The sequence below is a fragment of the Balearica regulorum genome, chromosome 2, assembly GCF_011004875.1.
Source record: "Balearica regulorum gibbericeps isolate bBalReg1 chromosome 2, bBalReg1.pri, whole genome shotgun sequence".
In the NCBI taxonomy this organism is placed as follows: Eukaryota; Metazoa; Chordata; class Aves; order Gruiformes; family Gruidae; genus Balearica; species Balearica regulorum.
This window is the reverse complement of record NC_046185.1, coordinates 33,349,494-33,364,784: the sequence shown is the minus strand read 5'-3', so window position 1 is coordinate 33,364,784 and position 15,291 is coordinate 33,349,494. Positions and strand designations below refer to the sequence as shown.

At 33.6% G+C, this 15,291-nt stretch overlaps 1 long non-coding RNA gene across 1 annotated transcript; it reads left to right on the top strand.

Annotated features, from left to right (window-relative positions):
* Positions 1-686: 686 nt before the first annotated feature.
* On the top strand, positions 687-6,284 carry LOC142600719 (uncharacterized). Its single transcript, XR_012834279.1, has 3 exons — positions 687-1,082; positions 3,726-3,826; positions 5,254-6,284. It is a non-coding gene; the product is annotated as an uncharacterized LOC142600719 (long non-coding RNA).
* Positions 6,285-15,291: the final 9,007 nt, after the last annotated feature.

Below are 15,291 nucleotides of genomic sequence, written 5' to 3'. Positions count from 1 at the left end.
GGAATTCATGCTATAAAATGCTTGTTGTGAAGCACTTGGTTTAATGATCAGTTTGATTCCACGATATCTTAAACCTGGTGACTAAATGTGTCTATATGCCTGAAGCCATATGTTTATGAAAGAGTATAAAAACAAATACATGTGTGTGGATTTGTGTTTGCACATACATTCGCACACCCACACAAACTCACACATGCACGTACTAAGGGTCAAATATTTAAATTAAAACCTATGTACATATATCTTTTAAGAAAATGGTCAACAAAGAACAAAGGAAAAATGTCTTTGTCTTAAATCACTTATTTTTCTGAGAGCTGGCAGTGTACAGCTATGGTTTCTTTTGGTCTAAGGAAAGATTGCCATCTATTGGATGACCTTGGAAAAGAATGGGGGTTTACTATGTATGTGCTCTGTAATTCATGAAAAATCATAAGGAAATCTAAGACTTTGAGCTTAAATTGTATATGTTATGATTGTGAAATGGTAGAAAACTCCTGCATTTTCAAAACTGTGATTTTGAATTCTAGATTGACTTGCATTGCGAAATATGAAGACAATAGGTGTTTGCTTTAGAATGAACTAAGTACTGAATGTTTGCACACACAGTAAGCTTTGGGAGCAGTTTAAATGTTTGCAGAATATTGAATCTGAATTTCTTTAAGTTTACTGGAATGCAATGAAAGAGAATTAAACCAGCTATTAATATATTTAGTGTATATTTTCTTTTCAAGATTTGGAAACTGAATGATACTCTTCTCCTGAAAACAATATTTGCCCAGCTCTTACAGAGGGTTGCAGTGCATTACATTTAAAACAAAAATATCACTCGGCTTGGGTTTAAAATGTAATGCTGCTTCTTTTTTTTTTTTTTTTTTTTTTTTTTATCTTTCAGCCCAAGAACTTGCCAGTCAAGATGAAAAACTTCTTCTAATGGAATCCAGCTTGAAAGCAACTCAAGAGCAGCTAAGTGAGCAAATAGCAGAAACAGTTCGCCAAGAACAGAACAGTAGAAAATCACAGACAGAGCTGAAGACCCTGAGAGAACGTATTATAACTTCTGAAGAAGAAATTAGTGATTACAAGTGAGTTACTGCTTTTTCAGTATTTGCGAAACAGACGACATTAAAGTCAACAGTAAATCCTTTTAATATGTACTGTATTACTCATTTCTCTCAGGTAAGATGTAGTGTAAATGTATTCTATAACTCTATTGAAGAAACTATTAAATCTAAATGATTGATTAATGTACACTTTAAAATATATTCTACACTTAAAAAATTGAATGTTGAAAAAATACTATTATTAGTAGTCTGTTTTACTTTTGAAATTAAAAAGATTCTGTAGTGTTGAAATAGAACAGTATGTGTAATTATTTATTACCTATCTATTAATGGTATTCTCATCTTGCTCTTTTTAGAGACCAAAGGTTACATATGGGTCTTATTGTCTGTCTTTTTTGTTAAAGAAGCTGCCTCTAAGCAAGACACTACTAAATTAAAGGAAATTTGGTGTTTGAACTTTTAGTCACAACAGCAAGGCACATATGAGGTTGCTAACATAAATGAAAAAAAAAAAACAAACAACATACTGTATGCTTTAGAAAAGTTTACACTGAAAAAAATACTTCTGCTCTTCTCAGCTAAATTTGGTATCTATTAGATTGAATGCTAACTCTTGGGATTTAATTTAAAAGTACCAATGTTCAACAATTATGCTTTATAATTTAACTTAATATTAACTATATTTTTATATTGAGCCACAAACTGATTCGTTATTCACATTTTTCAAGATTTATGGTAAAAATTACTCACTTCAGTTGATTCTTTTTGAATGCAAGCAGCTACTCCCTTCTTACTAAAGTTATGTTATATTAACTACGTATACAGACAGAACCTCAAGCTGTTTTGTAATATCACAGAGCACAGATGAATACTTTATGCAAGATAGCTTAGCTGCAAAAAGAAAACTGTTCATTTGGCAGTGGACTGAACATTTAAAGCTAAATGTTTTATCTCAGATTTGTGGCAAGCATCAAAGACTATCTCAACAAATCTCCTCTGAGAGATGGTTTGCTAAGTTCAGATGCAATAAACATCATACATCTAAAATCAAAATATGATAATGCATGCTCAGTGTAAATGACTTTTAGACCGGAACTTCATTCTTTCTGTAGTTCAAATGTTTTAAGTTAACTTTTCTGCTGAAAATTGGGAAAAGCTTCATGGATAAAACATTGTCTTCAGTAATGTGTCTTCATTTCTTTAAATAAAATAGCTTGGTGGTTTTCAACCTGTACTTATATCTCTAAAGACATTACTAGTATTTCTCTAGGGAGAACAGTGTCACTGATTTACTTTCCTAACCTATCTTGAATCTTTTGCCACAGTGAGTTCTCTTAACCATTTCAAGTGATTCCTCACTTGCCAAAATGCCATGTTATACCAATTCTTGTAGATACTTCTTCGAAAAGAAAAAGGTTACAAACTCCTAGGACTAGTGGTTGTGGCAACTGAGTGAGAGATGGGGAGGGGGGGAGTAGTGTGTGTGTGTGGGGGGGGGGGGGCAGGATTGAAACTCCCAGCTGTAACTGATCGATTGTGTAATGAAATACAGCTTTTGGGAGAGCAGGAATTTTGCAAAAGTTCAGTGAAATGAGTTTCACTAATGTTGAAATAGAAGGCCAAGTGATAATCATTAGAAGAATTTCAGAGGGACTTTTTAAAATAGTTTTATATTATACTTTGTATCAACAAATAAAACTTGAATGAATGTGTTAACCTGCAAAAACTATTAACTAACTTACCTTTTCTTATTCGATTTTCTACATGTGATCAGTGACTTTGAAAGTTTTTTTACTGTAGTACATGAGCATAATAAACTTTGAGTTAGGGGAGTCTTTTCTTAGCTCTCTAGATTATGAAAATTATTTTTTATTGACTCTTAGGTTAAGTTTTAACCTTGAAATTATGATACTATTGCTTTTTAGGAGTGCTCTGACCCATTACTGCAGGATCACAGTCAGTGAAGTATTTGTTGAATCTGGAAAATTAAAACTGCAGATTTAAAACAATAGTTTTAATAAGGTTGAACTAATAAAGCTAAAAACTGAACAACAAAGTTGTAGATTTAAATACTGAACTTCCCCTTTAAAACAGCATCTTACTGTGTACCTGAAAACAGTTCTTCTGTGCCAGTGGTATCTGCTCTGTTCTGTTCCTTGGGAGACAGAAAGAACAATGGATTTCTGTCCCCTGGGTCTGCTGGGACAGGGAATGTCGTAAGGGTTATGTTCAGTCACTATGAAGGGTACTGCATGTGTTGTAACGTAGCATCCCTTTGGTGCTGACTTATGCAAAGTCATACAGTCCTGGACTTTACCTACCTTCTACTTTCTTAGTGAACCGGGCCAATGCAGCTGGTATCAAGGCGAGAGCGTTGGACATATGCAGTGCAGCATAAATTGGTCAGTTAAAACTGCACGGAGAGCTGGTATTCTGCTATAGCTGCTGTGGGGCCTTTGAGGGGAAAAGTCCATCTCTGTATGCTTTTATTTCCTTCTTGTGAAATCGTACGTTAAAAGTTATTTTTCCTGGAAGTGATGAAAAAAAAGGAAATGGTTGACCAGGATTTAAAAACAATAAAAGGTCCATTATATTTATTAGTTTACCAGAATAAAAATATTTAATTGTAAAACAGAATAAAAATATTTTCTGCTAATTTCACAGGATGCCTAAAATCAATGCATTTCAGAGGGAAGCAACTGGAAGTTTTTAGAAGTCACAAGCTTTGTTTGTTGTATACTTATCCTGGATGAAATAAACCTAAGGTAACACCACCACCACCACCCCCCCTCCGCCGCCCCCCCCCCCCCCCCCCCCCTATATAAGCCTGTTACACTTGAAAGATTTGTTCGGAATGTCCAGTGGGAACCTGGAAATCGTAATAATTTGTAGTATCGATTGTGTGAAGCTATGCAGCTGGGGCCTCTAGTGAATAGACAGGAATAGACATTTTATTGATTAACTTTTACAGTCATATTTTCAGGACTCTGCTGCAACATAATTTTCACTTCCCAGCTTTGTGCTGCTGCATCATGAAACTTGGATTCTTCTCTCTTAACATTTACTCACCTGAGGGAAACAGTATGGACTTGTCTTTCTTAAGTGGTGCTCTGCCAAAATGCATAATATTTGGCACAGTGAATTCTTCTAAATTTCCCCTCTGTTGTCACAATAAAATGAAAAATCTTCACAAGTGATGTTAGTAAGTATTGCATAAGTCAAACCTTCCCCCCCCACCATATACTAGATGCTATTGTGTAATACCTTCCTGTAATTCTTATCCTCCACATTTTCATTTTTATTTACGAATTGATTAAGACTGTGGCAAAAGCAACCCTCCTCCTTGCACCGCCAAATTCCAGAAGTGCTTAAAGGAATTTGTCCCATAATGAAATAGGTGCTTTTATTAGTTAGTGGGATTTTAAAAGCAGAAGACAGAATGCTTCCCTGAAAATCTGAAATGAATTATCAGTAAAAATGGATTCATTCTCAGGAGTGAAATTTCCTGCATTAACTAAAATTCTTTATGAAAATACTGAGAGGGCATGATTTCAATATAATTACTAATAAATCATTTAAAAAATACATGTATATGTACCAAAGTCTTAAATAGGTAAACTTTAGAAACCGTTATTTTGCATTTCTGAAAATATTCATTTCCAGAAAAGAACAAAAATGGCATTGTGCCACTGTGCAAGGAACTGTTGCATATTTGCTGATTTTTTCAGTATGTGTTACATTCTACATTATATACCTAAGCTATTTCTCTTTCATGCACATACACAATTATCAGTGAAAATCCTGATCTGTTTTTCTTTGTTTAGTGACTGTTTATTCTTAGTTACTTTACTTTCACTTGGTCCATGTTTTTAACATAAGTTTAATAATGACTTTCACAAAATAGGCCAAATATTCACCACTATCATCACTGGTACTAATATGCTTTAAACCTCTGTCATCCCATTATTTTTCTAAGTTATGTTAATATTGTCCTTTAATTATATAAATGTTCAAGATATTTGTGGTCATGTCCCTTGTTGTCCTTCCCCTCTCATCAGAGACATCACAGTGTGCACCGTATGGAGCTACAACTGAGGCAGAAATGCTCCCAGCCATTACAAAAGGTTTACTTTGTTCACCATTGTCAAACTTATGATTGGATAATTCCTGGTTTCTTCTCTTAAAAAATCAGGAAAACTGTGGAGAACTTTAAGGTAAGAATAACAGCATCAAAGAAAGAGGAAGAACAGCAGCTTCTCAAGGCCTCAGTATCCACTAGACCTGGAATAAGCAGAAATAGTCTCAATCAGGTGAAGTACTAGAAAATTTCAAGAAGCAGGTAAGGTTTGGTTTTTGGTTTGTTTTTTTTTTTATTTTAATGCATAAAAAAATAATGTATTATCTAGCAAGCTAAGTAAAATAGTATCAAATCTTAATGGCATTCTAGGCCTCAGTCTTTCAAACATATAGAAATGTCAACAGTTTCACAAAACCAATTACCGTATAAACATGTGAAAAGCTGTTCACAAGTTTGCAACACTGAAGATGAAAACTGTTTTAATATTAAGTATCACTCATGATTTTATTTTGTATTTGTGATACTTTATTATAGAAGTAGTGAATTATGATGTAAGCATTACAGGGAACCAGTGAACTCTGTATTTTAATTCAGACTAATTAAATTAAAAATTTAATTCACACTAATTTATTAGAAATTGAAATGAATGTTTGTGTGGGTGTGGGTGTGATTTAGGTAAAGGGGAAATGGTATTCCCTTTTCTGAACATTTATGGGGATGTTTAAATGAGATCACAGTAGTAATTCAGTAAGTTTTATATGTTCTAGGTAGATAATCCCCTAAGTGTTCAGGACTCTGTGAACTGCATGTTAACTGCATTGTTAGATTTTATATTTAGTTTCTTTTTCCTTTTCTATTTTTTTACATATCCATGCTAAAGCTTCTTACAGCTGTGATAACCTTTTCATTATGAATTAAGCAAGGTAAATTTTTAAATTTGTAAGAAGTTAAAAAACTTGAAATATTTTAAATGTTTATCTATATTAAATAAATTAGATACCATATAGAACAAAATGTTTCTCAGAGTGCAATTTTTTACACATCGCAAATTCAAGACTAGTTATAGTTCTTGAATTTGATCAGAGAATTTTAAGGTTTACCGTGACATAGCTGACGGCTGGTTGGCTCCATTACTTATTCTGTTTCTCTCAGAGTAATTGAAAGTCTCAAAAATTTTAATAAGCTTGTACTGTTTAGTTTGATTTTAATGCAGAGGACATAAAACCATAAACATAAAGCTATAAAGCTATAGTTAAGAAGTCCATGTACCCTTTGTTTTCTAAATATTACTGGAAAAATGAAGACCTGAAGTAAGTGAAAATTTGTGTTTATGGACTTTAACAGTATCTGTGACACAAATGCTTAAATAAATAAATAAAATAATAACAATAATATAGGCAATGACTGTCCAGGTATAAGAATATGTTCCTATACATTTGTGTCTTCTGAGACACTGTAGTTACTACTGGGAAAAGCTGAATTGATTGCAACGGAAATCTACCTGACAGTAAGCATTTGCAGTGGCAGGCAAAATTATTTAAGAAAAGCGAATATAAAATTAAGAAAGACAGATGGACTCATAAGAGTGAAATACAAATAGTCTGAATCAGGATTGATTTCAACATAATGTGGTGGAGGAATCCCCATTTATTGATCAACTTTAAAGCCCATGCACAGCACTTAAAAAGATAAAGTAAGCAAGGTCAGATAATCAAAGCATTTAAATAGTAAAAACAGCAACTGCCACTGTAGACTGCTAAAATAAATCCATAATACAAATTGCTTTAGCAAAAAGTGGATGAGCAGCTGATCTTCCTATTGAACTTTTATACTGTTCAGTGACCACACTGGGAAAAGGATTGGGAGAAATGCCTTGAAGATCAATATTGAGTGAGATGTAGCAGGGATTCATTCTGAACATGAAAGAATTACAAGTATAAGAGTAGAGATCTTGAGGAAATGTCATCAAGAAAGGACTGCTCTTTTAAAATATCACACATATTATATGAACATAGCATCAGTTGATATTCTATTATGATCTCTGAGCATTGAAAGGTTATTAAATAAGAAACTTAGTTATTGCAAAACATGAAAATAGGACAAAGAGAACTAATAATTTTAGTGAAATTACTTTTAAGCATTTAATAACTTGTCTTCAAAACAAGGAGAATTTTAAATATATTAATTAATATAGTATTCTGTTGAGGCTGGTACTTTCCAGCCATATGTATTTCAAGGTTTTTGCTGAATCGAAGTGATAAATCAGAACATTGTATAATTTCTTCTCTCTCTTTTTTTTTTTTTATCCTGTTGCTTTTTCTGTGTTCAATATCCATCTGTAATTAACATGTTTAATGTAAGTACTATTTCTTCAAATCTGTTCTAAACAGCATTTTCATAGACATTTTTAATGTTCTGTAGAAACTAGAATGATCTACTGCAAATGCTCCAAATTTCAATTCTTCCTAAACCTTTATAGGCTTTTCATTTTAAAATGGATGTTAGAAATATGCTATAGCTTTCATTTATACGTTAATTTTTCCAGCTCTGTTTGAAAACTATTTATGAGAAAGAAAAACTAGACGTAGTAGTACTACAGCAGCTCATTGTTTCATATCTGTTGTATTCATTCTCAGTTTTATTATATCATTGCATGAGAAATACTGCATTTTCATGGACATATTGCCCCTTTTAAATGCAGAATCCTGTTTTTTTATTTTTGACTGTAATCTTCCTTTCATTTCAGGTTCACTGCCCTACTTATAAAATAGGTGTTACTGTTAGAAAGTAATAATGCAAGGTTTGAAGGTATTTGTACTTCAAACAATAAAAGAAGGAGAATTAAAACTAGACTATTTCAAGGGTATACAAAATACTTTTTTTTAACATTCATAAAGAGAGCATTCGTGTTTTCTTTGAAGGTTTTATTTGACAAAATATGTTAGAGTAACTGATTCCCAAAATCATAAAGTTTGTTCACTATTGTAACTATACAATACATCTTCTTGTAATGAATAGTTATTTACAACTAATATTGGCTCCATATTTGCTGTATGAATTGCTGATTACAGCAATTTCAATGGCAAAATTGTGAAACAATATTCATAGTTGTCAGAGAAAGGTCAGCTTATTTGCATTCATTAGGAACTTGGAGGGCCATACAGCATGCTTTTCCTTTGGGATGCTTACAGTTATTGATTTGTATACAGCTGTAGGAAAAATTAATTAGAATTATATTTCACTTACCACTAGAGGCTGTATAATAATAATTACAATAATAACAACAAAGTTCTACATAAAAAAAAAAAAAAAGAGCCAGAAAATTAAATAATTGCCATTTTTAAAATTTAAAATTGTTAGATTTAAAATATTGTATTTAAAATAATCTCTTTTTAATACACTGAGGAAATCTCTTAGAGAACTTTTGTTAATACTCACAGTACTTTTATTTGCAGAAAAATGCATAGGCACTTACATTAATGTGACATAAAGTATTCAAAACTTTTCTATTTAGGAGTGATCTTTGTAGATGCTTATAAACCCAGAAAACATTTATTCATATGCTTAACTTTCCTTATATAGCAAACTTTTCTTATATAACTGTATAATTACTAACTTCAAAATTTAAAATAAGCATATGAATAATCTTGTCCTAAGAAATGAGCTTACATTTGTACTCTAGTTATTTAAGACCTTTCAAGACTGAGAGCTATAGAAAATAGTATGGAAATGTTATGGCCATTGTTGACTGCTAGCTCCTAAGATCTGAAAAATGTGAGCAGTGTCTTCCAAAAAGTCTACGTGGGAACCATGCCAACAATGTGGGACCAGGAAAAGCAAATTGTCAGACTGAGACAAAACTTTGTGGAAATGGAGGGAGAGGTGGAGAACTTTAGATTTACACATAGCAATGATGCTCAGATGGTATGCATTCATGTATTTTAAATCCTGTTTGTATTATATTGAGAAATACTGTACATGATTAGTGCATATTTCTGTGAACTTTTAACACTTCAAATGGATTAGAATGTCCTATTTTGATCGTATCCATATTGTTCACTGCGATAAGATTAGGTCCTGAGTCATTAAAAAATGTTTGGCTTATTTCCATTACATTGAAGCATGTTTTAAGTAGAAAAATATAGAATACAGTTTTCCATATTGTGCATATATAACACATGTTTGAGATTAATCAAATCATAGTCACCTCTAATTAACAGCAGGGAGCAATTCCAACATGGGACAGAGCCAGATGACAAAGAAATGAAGCATATATTTAAAAGATGCAGCATATTAAGAAAAGAAAAATAGGTTATGACTGCCTTAAGAATACCGAAAAGTTTTTAAACCTGTGGTTCTGTGTATGTGATTAATACAAACTGACAAGTAGCCTAAGTTCTGTTTTGCTTTGTTTTTTAACTTTTCAGAGCCAAACAGTTGTATAGGTAAAAAAAAAGTATTCTTTCTAAGTTAATCTGTTCCTCTTCACCTTCCATGATCACTAGATGAAACAAAATAAAACAAAACAAACAAACAAACAAACAAAAGGAAGACCTTTGCAACTTCAGATCAGCAGCTTTTGTTACAATTTCTTTTGTTAATTTTTTTTTTGTTACAATGTCTTATTTGTGCACCAAAATTCTATCATTTACTTTGGTTCTTGCTTAGTACCACAGGAAAAGCAAGTTGTCTGCAGGACTCCTTCCTCCTGTGTTGTTGGAGTAGGAAGTTGTATAGTTGATGAAAAAGAAAATGCTAGGAAAAAAAAGAAAGTGGTCATGTGATGAAGACAGTTGAATATTGAGCTGGAGAACTAGATATTTTCCTGGCCTTTCCAACAGAAATCAAGGAAGATTTATCATCTAAACTTTTCTGAATACCCAATCGGAGATTCTGCCATCTGATCTGTAGCAGACTGAGCTTTCCCAAGTATAACTGTAGCCAATGATAATTTGCTTTGAACAGTTAAAGATCTTTGCAAAGAAGCATTAACAAAAGATGTGAGAAAACAAGGTTCAGTTCTGTCCTTTGTCTGACTGGGGGATTTGAGCCAAGGTCATCCACATTGCAGGGGAGGACAATAGCGCCTGAGCACATACAAGTTTTTCTGTCTCTTTTTGATTCAATAACTGCTAAAATTGCCTACGAAAAGGGGAAGACTCTGCAAGAAAGACTGAGGGCGCAGTCTCTCAGAATAACATGGAATGATGTTGGTTCAAACTGCTTCAAACTGAGAAATTAATCTGTGTTCTCACATATCCCAAATGAGCATTCCATTGGAAAATTATTTCACATTTTATTTTTGCTTTATAGGAGCCTCCTTACCTTCTTTTACCCCATGTCCTCAAATCTGTTTGCTTCAACTGCCTATCTGTAAAATTAAAATAGAGCTATATTCACACATCATGGGATGTTGATATTTATGAAATACTCAGACAGCATTGGGCTGAAAATCAGTGGCTATATTTATACTATCTTTTTAAGTTGTGTCAGCATGTGAGCCCTGTTTCTCAGTTCAAATTGTGTAAGCTGGTGCATACTGACATTGTCTGTAGGGTGCAGATTCAGAATTTGCCACTGAACAGACTAAAAGTTTCTTCCAGGATCTTGTTTTGGACTTAACTAGTTTGTGCAGTTTGGAAACTCATGTAAAGAAGCTTATGAGCCAAGGATAATTTTTATTCAGATCAGCACTTGAATATTGTACTTTGAATACTGAAAGATAAATGAAAAGAAATCAAAATGCTGAACTGTTTGCCCCCTAAGTGATAAAAGTCATTATATAAGGTAGATGTTTAAAAGAAGTGATAATACCAAGCAATAAAACTACAAACATTCAAATATGCATACATGGGTTGGGCACAAATTAAGATATCTGGCATCCTTAATTCTGATGTATTGAGGATGATGAATTTTGCTACAGTGGTATTTTTTTAAAGTGAGAGCAGCATCAGAGCCTGCTCCCAAGTCAAACAGATTTCAGGAAGTACCCAGCCTAAAAAGTAAAATTGGATTCACTTCTTTCTTACGGGTACTTTTCAAAAGGAGCAGCTGTGAAGGGATTCTTTGCTTGGTGTGGTGTATCGTCTGACCTGACGAGGTCAGACAGAGTTTTGGCAAGAAGACGCATTCTTTAGCAGGGAAGTAATTTTTTGTCATTTTCGGATACCATGTGGCAAACTAATGTATGCGAAACCCACATAGATCTGTCTGAAATATTCTCTTAATTTTGTATTTCCAAGGCAGCAAAAACCAGGATCCCTAAGAGCCATAGCAAGACACTGCCCTTCTCCAAGACATCAGAACTTTTCAACAGAATAGATGTAAAACTTTTAAGTTAAATGATATCTATCTCTCTCTCTGCATACACACTCACATATATTTGTTAATATCATTCTTAGAAATAACCATATTTTTTTTTTTTGCACTTTCCAAGATAATTTGGCCTTGACCAAAAACTCAGCAACACAAATTTCAATCCAGACAGATGAAGTTGGGCAAAGCTCTAAGCTCTAAGTCTATAATTTTCAGAGCTGTATTGTATGTTAGTCCTTTAAGGATAAGTGTCAGCAATGTCATACAAAAATTCAAAATATTTTTTTTAAAGCAAGGAAAACATCTTGGTCTTTTTCTTGAATTCTTGTACTCAGGGATTTATAAAGAATGGACTTTTATTGTCATCTATTGTTATTATCAATAAAAGCTGTAACAGTCAGCGCCTTCTTCTAAAACCAAGAGGAGGATCAAGAGGAGGCCATGATTCTGTTTAAGTTTTGATTTTAAGTTAATCAATTTACATCAATTTGGGGTTCCCTTTAAGATGGATATTTTATTTCTTAGAGCTCCTAGTGGTAATATATGTTCCAAGTTCAGTAACCCCCAGGATTACACTGGGGCCCTTCTTAAGGCCTCTAAAAGACCTTTAGGCCTCCAAAAACCACTAGAATGTTTTGAGGTAGACCCTTTTATCATAGGACATGACAACATTAAGTCCATTCTTGTCATTATAAATTTCTCACCAGACTTGAATATTCAGTGGCAGACAGTATTGTTGACTATTGTTAATAGCAGTCCCCTCAGTTCCTACCAAGTATGAATGAGTGGCTTTGGTTTTTTGGTTTGCAGCTACAAAGCAAAATTTTGTCAGTGGATCTTATGGCCAAAGAATTTCATATGCAAAGTTGTACGATTTGTCATTTAAAATGTAACCAAAGGTCTATTCAGCCTAATAATCTGTCAGATAAGTCTCTAAAAGAAAAAATACGTTTCTTTTTTTTAGAATTTCAGCAGGTTTTTTTCTTCATTTCTGACTATGATTGACCATTATTACCACAATGTTCATCCAACACTTACTATTTTTGATGAGAACGCCTTTCATCTGTAACCATCTCCCTAACTGACTATTAACACTTGGCTTCCAGAAATCTCAACTCCTCATGGATCAATAAATCCACATAACAATACATTTTCTGTTTTTTTCATTCTTAGCTAAAACCAGTATTTCATACTTCTTCCACTCTGCCTGTTGACAGATTTAAGTACAATTACCAGAAGTTTGTTGGTAGCAGTGCCTCACTGAGAAATAGTAATTTACGTTTACTTCACAAGAACTGATAGGGGATGCTGCCCACAGTCACTTCCTCATGTATTCTCCTGCTTCACTGGAAGCATTTTTCCTATGGGCTGCTCACCCTTCCCATCTGTTTAATATCTTTTGCTGAAAAAGCTATCAAGTGTGACTATTATTTTAATTGGAAGTATCTCATTGATCTACCAGCCATTAGCTGTTTTTTCCTCATCCTCTTGTTTCAGTGCTTCTAAAAGTTGGCCTGTGCATTATGACCATTTGACAGTGTTTCGTCACTGAGATTTACATCTAGTATTTCTTGGCATTCATGGAACACAGGTTTGGTTATCTATTTGCTACTCAACCTATACATTTCTGACAACATTTCCTGTTTGTGTGACAACTGCATCACTGCACAGTGTAAGCAATATTTGTCATAGTAGCTAAATCTACTTTCACCTTGTTTCAAAAGGAGAAATACATACAAGCAAACCACATCAGATGTTTAGCAGAAGTGGCTTAGCATTTTCATATGCTTACTGATACTGCGATTGCTTAGGTTCTACAAGATGTACAGTCATGGTAGTGGACTAATTAGTAAAGCCAAGTCCAGAAAGTGAAAGGTAGCCTAGAGAAATGATTACACAATACCCTTTCTGATACCTAAGCTAACTCTGTAACAAAGCTATATTTTGTCACGTAGCTGTTGACCCTGTGATAGTTGGAGATAAACTATTTCTTCCTGGAGTATTTAAGTTTATGTTTTACATTATGTGGCTGTACTTACAAGTTGAACAAGCTATCTATTTCCTTGCAAGCTAGGAAATATTCTAATAAGACTCAGTCAGCCCCTGAAGCATGCTTTTAAAGAGTTCCTTTTTCAGGTATGCTTAGGAACAGACATTGGGAATGTGTTCAGATATGATGATCAATACTCCATCATGACAATTTTTAAAATAAATGCCAAAGTTGACAAAATTTTCCTGCATTTCTGGAGAGCGTCTTTGGAAGGGTAATCACCAGGCACTTTCCAGTGAGTAATGAAGAATATGAAATACTTGTTTTTTTGATAACGACTCCTCTAAGAAGCTTTCCCCCATATAGTTCCCACAATTATTCTCTCATTCCCATGCACCTGATGCTTTTCAATATAAGGGACCCTGATGAGGATCTGATTACTCTTCAGAGTGAGGTGGGTTTGTATAAAGACACATAAAGTGCTAGTTAAATGATACTGAGTTTGCATATATGGGATGCACACTCCAACACTGATACCTGAGAGATGAGGTATGTCAGGGAACTCACCTTAGTTATACAATAGGCAACTGTTTCTGCTTAAGAGCTATTAAGTATTTCCAGAGAAATAACTTTCTGTAGCTTTATTTTCCAATTGCATTTTCAAATACTGAGCTAGAACAATATGTAGGAAGGCAAATAACAATCAGTAAGTTTATCCTGACATATATTCATCAATTTTTACAGAGCAATTAAAAATATTCACTCATACACTTAATATTTGTTTGTCTTTTACCACCAGTTTATGTTGTCACTGTAAGCAGAGGAACACAGTGACTGCGTGGTCTCTGAGTAAGATACATCTTTATTATTAAAATAATCCAAGAAGTGAGAAAGACAATACCTCTTCCAGAAGAAGCATTGAGATACTTGGACACAATAAGAAATTGATGCTGACCTCTACTTTAAGGAAGTGGTAAGACTTCACACTTGTGGGAAAAGAATTTCTGGAGATTATTTTGAAGTACTCTTTGCCAGAAAAGAAGCTGATCAGAAATCTGAGATGAGCACACAGTTAGTCAGGAAAAATACAGAAGTTAATCTGTGTTAATTTACAACCTTACATAATCCAGCCCAAAGTTTGAAAAGTTATGGCATGCTCTTTGCCTGTAGATTTAACTGTCATAACACTATTTTGTTACAGAAGATAACCAGTGTTATCTAGACGAGTTGGGACCTGGGGACTTACTCATTTGGGACTTATTTCTAAAGAAACTCCCTAGAATTACAAGAACTGTAAGGTCTATCTAAATTACTTGTCTTTGAGGTTTTTTTCTTCTTCAGATCCTTAATGCCCCCTGTACTGGGCAAAAAAAGAATATGGATTTCTACAACAGGCCATACATGCTGAATTTTATGGTCATCTGGACCTGCTTATCTTGCTTACATGGACTGCAAGACTTTTTAGGTGGACAAATAAAAGTAGCTTTAGTCAATGGTTGACTTCATGCCTTATTTTTGTCCTGTGCAAAGTCAACAAAATTTGGGGATAAAGAAAAAAATAATATTCTAAATCTATGAACTCAAAGTACTATGAAAGCAGCACCTTTCCATGGAAACTTTAAAAAAAAAATTGTTTTATTTAGCCATGATTTTTTATGGGAAAAACATAGTTATTTATAATCCAGATCAACTGATGGTACACATCAACACTCCTAATTATTAAATACACTTTCTGTATTATATGAGACATAAATATACAGTATACAAAAATCTGGAAAAATATTTTTCTTACTACTGCTGGAAAATGTGTCGGCATCACCCCATTTTGAATTTGCACCAGTTAGTAT